Here is a 10,073-nt window from a genome sequence, read left to right as displayed (position 1 = left end):
TGGCCTTGGGCTTTAACCATTGAAAGATTTTTCCTAATTGAAGTTTAGTGGGCTGATTTAAGCTCAAATTAGGCCAATTGAGGCCCCTTTTCTCTTGAAAATTTCAGCCACGACCCCTCTCTAGCTTGGCCAAATTTTGGCACCTTTCATGGGCTCATTTCATCTAATTAAGCTCAAAACCATCCATCGTCTGTCCAATGTAAAATGCAATTAATGAAATATGCTCCTAACAACTATATACTATACAATTTAATTATAATATTTTTATGAGCTAAAGATTAGTCCCTAATTTTCTTATGCAATTAACTTTAAATGGTTAGGCAAAATTTATTTGTTAACAGCTGCTCCTTTTTTAAAGTGAGTTCGAAGAGGTTACATTCAAAGACAACTGATACTTAAATTTTAACCATGCAAATGCGATGAATGCTATTTTTTTTCGAGAGTATGAGTACCACTTTTAAAATGCAACATATCATTATGCATGCTAAAGCGAATAAAAACATATCTCGAGCTACTTATCTTATGAAGTAATTTAAGGTGTGGGGTCTGAATCACCTGACAAGTATCTAGGCACCTAGCCTGGTGAACCGATAATAGGAATTCAAAGTGCCTGCATATTGTCAGAGGCACTCGAAAGTGTTCCGAATATCTGGATATCGTCTCGGTCTATGTAGTCCAGCTCTGTTTGAAGTAAAGTTATCGATTCTTTTGTCTACTTGTGATATTTACAGTTCGGATCGCCGCAAAACTTGTCTCCTTTTATAAAAATTGAAGAACGATTTTCGATGGAAGATATTTAGTTGGGGAGTCAAATTCTGGTGAAACGGACATCACATGAGAGCGCTGTGAGGACCAAAAAGTCTCTCATTCTATATACGCACCTGTTACCATGTGCTGATCTGTGCATCGTCCCAACCACTTAAGCAGTTGATAGGAAGACCTTCCTTCGCCTCGATATGCCTTTGAATCCTGTTATTCCCTCCTCGCCCCATCCAGTGCCCCACGAATTCTTAACCAACCGATACTTGGTTCCGTTCTTGCTCGTATCCAACTACGATGACACTATGGGTGTCCTTTGCTTTGGCCATGATACTCTGCTTTTGTTTTATCTTCGCTGGCTTTAGAGCTTTACATGTGTATGGTCTATCAATCACCATCTTAGCCATAGCTATCTCAGCGATTTCTATTTGACCCGCATCATCATCAAGTTAAGAACCATCGATAAAATTCACATCACCTCGCCTACCATGTCTTTTGTCATTTTCCTTCAGAAAACTTTCGTGCTTGACTGCCACAGTTTCTAACTGGACAAGATCATAATAGGGCTAACCCACCATCCTTTCTCTTAGGTCGAACTTCAAACCATTGAAAGCCAAGTCTGCAAAACTTTTCTCGGGTAATGGCACAAGACACTTATTTTGTGCTTTCTTAAATCGATATATAAACTGATCCACCGATTCATTGTTTTTCTGCTTCATTACTGACAAATTTGCCACAAACATATCAAGAACAGCTCTCTGAAACTTATTATGAAACATCCTCTCCATTTGTTCCCTAGAGAAAATAGAATTGGCCGGTAACGCAGTGTACCATGTGAAGGCGGTTTTGGACAATGATTACAGGAATAGTCATAAATTCCAGTGATCACCATGAGTAGCGTCACCAAATAATGCAGCAAACCGGCTAACATGCTCGAACACCGATTGATCATCTTCTCTAGTGAAAATAGGAAATTCTGACATCTTGAAACCTCTTGAATAAGGTACTGTGTCTATCCATTCTGGTACGGTTTCTTGTAAACAAGTCTGATGTACCCCATATCACATCCACTTTGCCGCATCCCTTGGTCGAGTACCCACTGGTTTTGCCCAGGAGCAATTGTGGCAGGGGCTGCAGCATGTTGAGCCCCAAAGACAGGTTGTGGAATAACTTGTTGTGCATATTATGACAAAGGTTGTGGTGGTTGTTGTTGTAATGGCTGCTTGACTTGCTGCGTAAATTTAAGTGGAATATTATGTGGAATTGGTTGCACTGGTTGTTGTGGAATTTGTGGTGGAACATCTTGTAGAATTGGCTGTGGGAATGAAGGTGGCACATTTTATGGAATTGGCTGTGAAAATGGAGGTTGTATATCTTGCCCCCTAGGTGAAATTTAAGGTGCACCCTAGTTGTCGACAACAACAATAGGCGCGGGCATGAAATTGGGTTGAGGTATAGTACCCAGTGGTTGTATATTCTCAAAAGCTGGCAATGGTATATTCCGTTGATGATTCTGGTTTGCCATACCGGTGTTATCACCCTTAGTCAAGTTAACTTGAGTTGGATTAGGCAAATTACCCCGTCAGTGAAAGTCGACCCACAGGTCTCAACAGCTTCACTCCTTGATAAGATCCTAAGTGGAGGTGAAGGCGGTTGGACCTGCCCAATAGTACCAAAAGTTATTTGAGTAGCAGTAGGCGTAGGTCATACCTGGTAGATAAAGCAGCGATTGGGTTGGCTTGTGATTGAACTGAATTGCTTGACGATCCATGGTGCCTATGCGTACATTCGTAGGAAGTGTTGACAATCAATGGCCTAATCATGTCGACGAGATGTTTCGTCATGTGATTGGTCGATTCGTTTTGATGTTGATCTAGCATTCTCCGTATGGCAGACAACATCACTGAGCTTGGCTCCATTTGTCTCCTTTGCTCTTCAGTAAGGTGCGTTGGTACTCCTTTGCTCCATTTTCACCATGTGTGACCTATCCCATGATCGTCGATTACTGTCCCATGATCCTGTTTTCAAGCAATAATCAATTCCTTCGATCCCAAGTGCCTTGTCGATTCCAAATTCCAAAATGGCGCTTAAATGTTCCTTTCATAATTCGTTGCCAGTGCCTATAGTGACGGCTACTAACCTTTCGTCATCGTATTTCGACAACTGGACACGTATCCTATTAATATTGACTAACACATGTCCGCCTTTTAGACTTGCTAACTTATGTGTGATGATACTCATGCGCTATGCATGTGATCATCTCAATTCGGGCTCCATTTACGTGTTTGCCTTCATCCACGTGTATTGACACCTGATTTTTAGCTTTTTTTCCATTTTTTTCAAAAAATCTCAAGATTAGGACTAGGAATCTTGGCCAAGCCTAGAAACCTATTTCTAAACCAAAAATAAATTTTTTAGCATTTTCCTGCATTTTTCTTTAATTTCTTTTAGTCAAAATGAGTGAGAAAATCAAGAAAAATAGCAAATGGAATCAGAAAATTCCATAAAAATAGTAATTAGTCTTCTTTTAAATCCAATTTTATTAATACATCATCAATTTTGAAAAATCTCAATCGGGTATGTGTTTTTCCCACAATTGGGCAAAATCAAACCCGAATTGAACCAAAAATGCAATTAAATCTTTTCTAGTCATTTTTAAGTCATAGTGTCTTCACAACAAATGATTCTGGGACCTTGAATTACATAATGGTCAGTCCAATTGCACAATTTGTCAAAGAAATCAAAAATCCCCAAAATTCAATTGAAAATTCGGAATTTTGAGCCCAAATTGGGAATTGTGTCCAATACGAAATTGTCGAACCATGAGAACATCATTTCTAAGGTTAATCTGATGTGGGTAATTCAATTTTGGCACTAATTTTGTCTAATCAGGTCATTAAGACATTGAATTGAATAAAACCCCACTAACCCGAGTATAAAAATTTGAAAATCTTGGACATGATTATGACAATAATTGGGGAAAATCACATATTTTGGTTCAAAATGTGATGAGGAATTCAATTTCGGGGTTTAATTTTGAAAATTGGGTCAAAATCGAGCTTAATTTGAGAATTTAGTCAAAACTAGGCTTTTCCGGGTCGACCGGGTCAACCCGACTCGACCCAGAAACCCGTCTTCTTCACCCGACTCGCCCAAAACGTGCAATAAACCTAGAAATATCTTCGAACCCGCCACTTCACCGATTCAATCCGATCAAATGAACACGTGTTTGACCCGACTGACAGCTGGAGAATCTACAGCTGTCGTCGGAGATCGGTTACAACCGATAGGAAGGCGGTGGCAACTGATTTTGGGCGGGAAAAATCGACTAACAAAAATGAAGAAAAACTAAACAAAGCAGAGAGGAAGTGTTCGACGAAATGCCAGAGAGAAAAAAGAGAGAGAAACAAGCGAAACCAAAGAGAAAAATCTAGAGAGAGAGGGTCGAGGGTCCCCTCACGAGTGTCTGGCGCCGCTGTAGACGGCGGAACGCCGGCGAATCGTGGATAGGCTGTGAACCTCCCCTTATCGTTCTGGCCGAACCAGCTTATCACAAAGGCCTGAAACTCAAGCTCAGTCGGTGTGATTAAGCGTTCTTCGGCGAAGCCAAGCTTATTGGTATGAAGTTCAAGTGACGAGGAACAATTCCGCGAGCTCCGATTAGCTTGAAAACCTCATCCAATCATCAAACAAAATAGGGATTGAATATGCATCGAATGAGTCGGCCTCCATTGTTAAACCATGCCGGAACTTGAAGAACCCTTGTCGGAGCATTGCCGTGGCCATAGGCCAGTCAAGTTAGCATTCATTTACTTTGTTTGATGTTTCTTTAAATGTTAGGATCGTTGTAGATGGCTAGGGCGATCAGAATACGAGTTTAAGTCTTAGAAGAAATGGAGTAGGTCAATTCTGATATGGTGTTTTTGAGACCGGTTTTTCACCGGCCGGCAGAGGTCCGACGGCGAAGCTATAGACTAAGACTGATAGACGGTAATACAAGGATGACATAGGATCAAAATTCAAACAAAATGGTCGTCGGAAGGTCATCGGAGAAGGGCTTGAAGTGGCGGCCTCGAGAACTTAGAACTAGGATTCATGCACACCAAGTGTTCGGCAAAATGCCGAAGAGAAAGAAGACTGAAACGGCGCCGTTTTTAGCACCGTGCCTGCCGGAGAAGACGATCGGCGCCGGCGAGGCCCAGTTCGGCCAAGTTGAACCGAGTTGAACAGGGCCGGTCCGGTTTGTTTCTCGGCGGGAAAATTTTAAAAAAATCCAATAATAAATAAAAAAAATTGAAAAATCAATAAAAAAATTTGAAATATTCAAAAAATTCAAAAAATCAGAAAAATAAATAAAAATTCAGAAAAATTTCGGAAAATATAAAAAATTTCGGAAAATCAGAAAATTTCATAAAAATTCAGAAAAATCAGAAAATACAAATAAAAAAAATGTAAAAATTTCAGAAAAATCTAAAAAAATTCGAAAATTCGAAAATTCATAAAAATTTTCAGAAAATCATAAAAATCAATTCTCGGTTAATGAAATTCTCAGAAATTCAATTTCCAAAAAAAAAATAAAAAAAAATCAAAAATTTTAAAAATTCACAAAATGGTTCAAAAACACTGTGGCCAACCTTAGAAAGTGAAATTTGAATTTTTGAAGGTGCATAAGTGGTATTTTTAGAAAACCTCAAATTCAGGGGTTATAACCCCTAAAAAACCCTAAAACCCTAAAAAGACACAAATTATGAAATGAACAAGCCTTTAGGGGTTCATTAGGGTTTGGATGTTTTTGGGTGCATTTTGATTTTTAGAAACAACTTAGGATTGTTTTATTTGATTGACATTGATTGCGCATTTAATTCTTGATTGATTTTCCCGCAATTAGAATGGATAGGGTTAGTGGGTAAGCCTCGGAAACTTATGTGACACGTTTGACATCGTATCGTTCTTAGGTACCGAAAGGGCGTTAGGGATCTCGATTCGGGATCATTAGCGTAACCAAGTCCCTGTACTCATAATCTCTAGTTCGTAGAATCGTGGTATTTCTCCCATACTCCGATTAGGTTTCTAGTCAACCTACCAATAATGACTAGTGGTGACTCAAAAATCGAAAACATAGATCAAATAGGAAATTACCACCCGCTGTCACGTGAGGTATGGTCTAGGAGAGACCCTTACACGGAAATATCTCCTTAGCGCGCAAATCCCGAAAGTCCCAAAAAAGCGCGGCGCGACAACGTGCCAGGTATGTGCTTTGCCAATGACAAGATTATTTTGGTGTCAACAATCCAATTCCGTTTGTAGTGAAGTTATCGATTCTTTTGCCTATTTGTGATATTTCCAGTCCGGAATCGCCCCAAAACCTATCTCCTCTTATAAAAAGCAAAGAACGATTTTCGGTGAAAGATATTTTGTCAGGGAGTCAAGTTCTGGCGAAACGGACATCAAATGAGAGCGCTATGAGGAGCAGAAAGTCTTTCATTCTATATACGCACCTGTTACCATGAGCAGATATGGGTATTGTCCCAACCAATTAAGCAGTTGATAGGAAGCTTCCATGGCGATGCCACAAAGACCTTCCTCAGCCTTGATATCCCTTTGCATCCTGCTGTATCCCTCCTCGCCCCATCCAATGCCCCACGAATTCTTATCCAACCAGTACTTGGTTCCGTTCTCCCTCGTATCCAACTACAGTGACACCATGGTCCAACTCAGTTCTGTTTTCCCTGGTGAAAATGAACTGGAAAGTTAAGTTGCCAGCGTCGATGGCAACGAAGACTGGCTGGTGAGCCACGGCCTTCAAAGGGCAGACTCGCCATCGGAAGGCACATATTCGTACCCGGTGATCTTCGCTGCACAAGAGGCTTCTTTATGCACATTGCAAGTGCCATCGACTCCTTCGTAAGGGTAATTAGTTTCAGTCGTGAGGCCACGGTTTTTCACGATGAACTCGAAAGCATTGTCCATGAGACCACCCTCGCAGCCTTGGTCTTCGCTTGTGTCGCAATCCACTAATTCTTTTCTCAGATAAAGAGATGAGCTTTACTGTTGTGACTTGGTTGATTCCCTCCACAGCTGCCACAGCAGAAAAAGGCCTGATAACACCCTATGATCCGAACAAGAGACTCATGTAAAACCTGATATGACAAAAAATTTTCGATCGTTGATTTTTCATGAGGCAAATGGAGTTGGAAATTTCTAGTTTGATTGAAGAATATTTTTAACGGTGCCACACCACATTAACCTTGGTCTTTAACGGGCTTGACGGCTCCTTTCTTCCTCCAATCCATGTTTGATGGAAGCGCACTGACGTTTTCGTATCTAAAGGGCTTAGCGCTCAACGACGGCTTCAGGGAGGACGGGCACTTGCATCCACTCCCGGAGGCCCGGAACTCCTTGTTCGTTAGGTCAGTGAAGATAGCTTGTACGGTTTATCCCCGGCCTTGTTGAAGGACTGTATAAATTCGAGTTGTTTTTGAAGATAACGAAACGGCGCTCTTTCCCAGCGTCGTCCTCATACACCTGCCCATGACGAGCCATCCATTGTTCATGTCTCTCCCGCATGGTTGCTTTGTGCAGTTTGCGCGAGCGGGCTTGGGAGGCCCAAAGCCCAAGAATGGCCACCATCACAAGAACAAGTTTGCCCTCAAGTGTTAAACCACCTCGTCCTAGGTCTTGTGTGTGTATTTGGAGAGTGAATGAGTGGTCAAAGAGAGAATTTTTTGCGTGTATTTATAGATGGGTTGGGAATACTATTACTCAAGAAGAGCTTGAAATTGAGTTCCCAATGATTATCGATGTGAATCAATGGAATCAATGTGAACGAAGTCCCTAAAAGCATGGCGAATCTGGCAAGTCGTTTGTGACGTGATGAGCCAAACAAGTTGCGTAAACGCTGCTTCGTTTTGAGTTGCTCTTTCAGAGCATAAAATATGGGTTCATAAGGAAGAGAGAGATTGACTTGAGGTTTTGAATGCAAATTTTCCCTTTGCTTGATTGGAGTTTTTTGTCATAGTATATAATATACATTTCATTCCGTTTGTAAGCATCTGAAAGAGTGTTTTTATTTTGAAGCTTTGGTCAAAGCATAAATGCGTCGTTTGGTTTGTCTCCGCCGTTCTCATCAACCTTCATCATGTGAAGTTTGCCAATGCATCTCTCGCTTTTACATCCCTTTGAGGAGTCCAAAAATGTGGTCTAGAAAAAAATTGCATAGCCATTGAACTTGTGAGCTCCAATAACAGGAACCATATGCTTAATGATTACGATGATGTCGGTTTACATAAGCTAAGTCAACTTAAGAAATTATCGTCTCAAATGATGGTACAACAATTGCTTAGAGTTGATTGGTGTAAACAGAGCTAATAATTAGCCAGTAATTAACTTGAAAGCGAGCCTTCCATGCTCCTGGTGCATGTGAGCCAATCAGGTGGGTCCCACGTGAGGTGCATCTCATCCAATGATGCTCAAATCATCGAAGTAGAGCCAAGAATTTTTCTTAATCCAGTTGATCTTTCAAAGGGTTTTTTTTTTTGTCTGCCGCCCGTGTATTCACTGTTGAAAGTTTTTTTTTCGCTAGGTAGAATCTAAAACATACTTAAAGAGTTAACATAATATAGGATGCACACTAGGATTCCCTATGCATTAATAGTAAATTTGTTGGTCCTTGTTTATTCAATTAGAAATTGATACAAAAATAGGGGAAATGTGTGACAACAAAACCACCTTGATGGTCCTTGTACTCCAAAGTTGTTTACCATCGTCAGTGGGATCAAAGAATAAGCAACGGGTTGGTAAAAGAGTATGCTTTGTGCACTTTCAATGAATCTTACTAAAACCCTCTTACTAAATTAAATGCCCTTGTCATTGATGATACCTTACGCGTATAAATCTTGTTATTAGCCTCAGCAGATGATGACTGATGTTTACCTTAGATATATTTGTGATTTTATTTCGATTGATACTAAAATTTCCAAATGTGTAATTTCCTCGGGATAATTCAGGAGATTTGGTCCTCTAACTGGATTGTTTTGTTTGTGTGATTTGGTCCTCCAGATAAATGGAAAGACGACCCTCATCAATGTGACTGAGGTCCCAGCAAAGCCCTCGTCTCGATCTGTATATCTATTGTGTATGGTTAAATCGGAGATGACAAAGTATTCGCTTCTATGCTTGCCACGCCGTACGTGACTGACTCTTTAATTGCAACATGGCCCAAATTCAACCAAGAAATATTATCTTTTCAATTTATCATCCCCAAACTTCTGCCTCTTAATGTGTATAAATTTCAAAAAGTGAATAAGGAGATAGAATCTTCTTAAAAATCTTTAAATGATATAGCTTATTTATTTTTTGTTAATTTTTTAAGATGGATAGAGAGAAAGAAAGTTTATTTTGAACATAGTTTCTCAAATATGATCTTTAATGATAGTGCTATTCAATTCAGCATATATTTTTCTAACTTAGAACAAAATAACTGAATTACTGATAAATTGAAATATAACTTATTTCAATCATTTAGTGTAATAACATATTGCACTTAATAAAGAAATTTATTTGATTTAAAGAATGAGTCACAAAAGTAAAAGAACATAATTGTGGCGGTTTAAAATAAAGCTTATCGTATCTCGTGTTATGTTGAGATAATAAAATAGTAAAATACACATAATGTTGAGTTTGACTTTCAAATTGATGACAAGGGTATTTTGGACCATGCAAATTTATTTTAGGTTTTTTTTAAGGGAGACTACAAAAGGGATGTGTTGCGCAACGCATTTCTAACTCTAGCCTCCACATTCTCTCCCTTCATTGTTCTTTCTATTTTCTTGTTTCATCGTTAGATCTTGTGGCTCACCAAGAGGTTTTTTGAGCTTTTCGATTATACTCGTTGTTGAAGATAGTGAAACTCCTCTCCCTCCCCGTGGTTTTTCCCGTTTTGGGTTTCTACGTATATCTTGTGTCTCGTGTTGTTCGATTTTGCTTTCATCCTTGCTATTTGTCCTTCAATTTGTGCATCTCTTGGTGTTGTTCCACAACAAATTGGTATCAAAGCGAAGGAATTTCGGTCTTTTGTTCGAGATGGCATCTATCAAGTTCGAAGTGGCACCCTTCGATGGCCAAAACAATTTTAGGCTATGGAGGATCAAGATGAAGGCGTTGTTGCATCGCAAAGGTTCGGTTAGACCCTTGGAGGGGAAGTACCCCGACAACATGACTACGGCTGAGATCGAGGAGTGGAAAAGAGGGTGCATAGCACCATCCAATTATCGTTATCTAACAAGGTGCTTAGTGAAGACGCCGATGAAGAAACG

The 10,073-nt window shown here is 39.9% G+C and overlaps 1 pseudogene; it reads right to left on the bottom strand.

Annotated features, from left to right (window-relative positions):
- Nucleotides 1–6,240: 6,240 nt before the first annotated feature.
- Nucleotides 6,241–7,918, bottom strand: LOC115677543 (senescence-specific cysteine protease SAG39-like; annotated as a pseudogene).
- Nucleotides 7,919–10,073: the final 2,155 nt, after the last annotated feature.

The sequence above is a fragment of the Syzygium oleosum genome, unplaced genomic scaffold, assembly GCF_021117445.2.
Source record: "Syzygium oleosum isolate NSW1041296 unplaced genomic scaffold, Sole_v2.1 Sole_v2.30, whole genome shotgun sequence".
NCBI lineage: Eukaryota > Viridiplantae > Streptophyta > Magnoliopsida > Myrtales > Myrtaceae > Syzygium > Syzygium oleosum.
The sequence above is the reverse complement of the archived record's forward strand: the minus strand, read 5'-3'. Positions and strand labels throughout refer to the sequence as shown.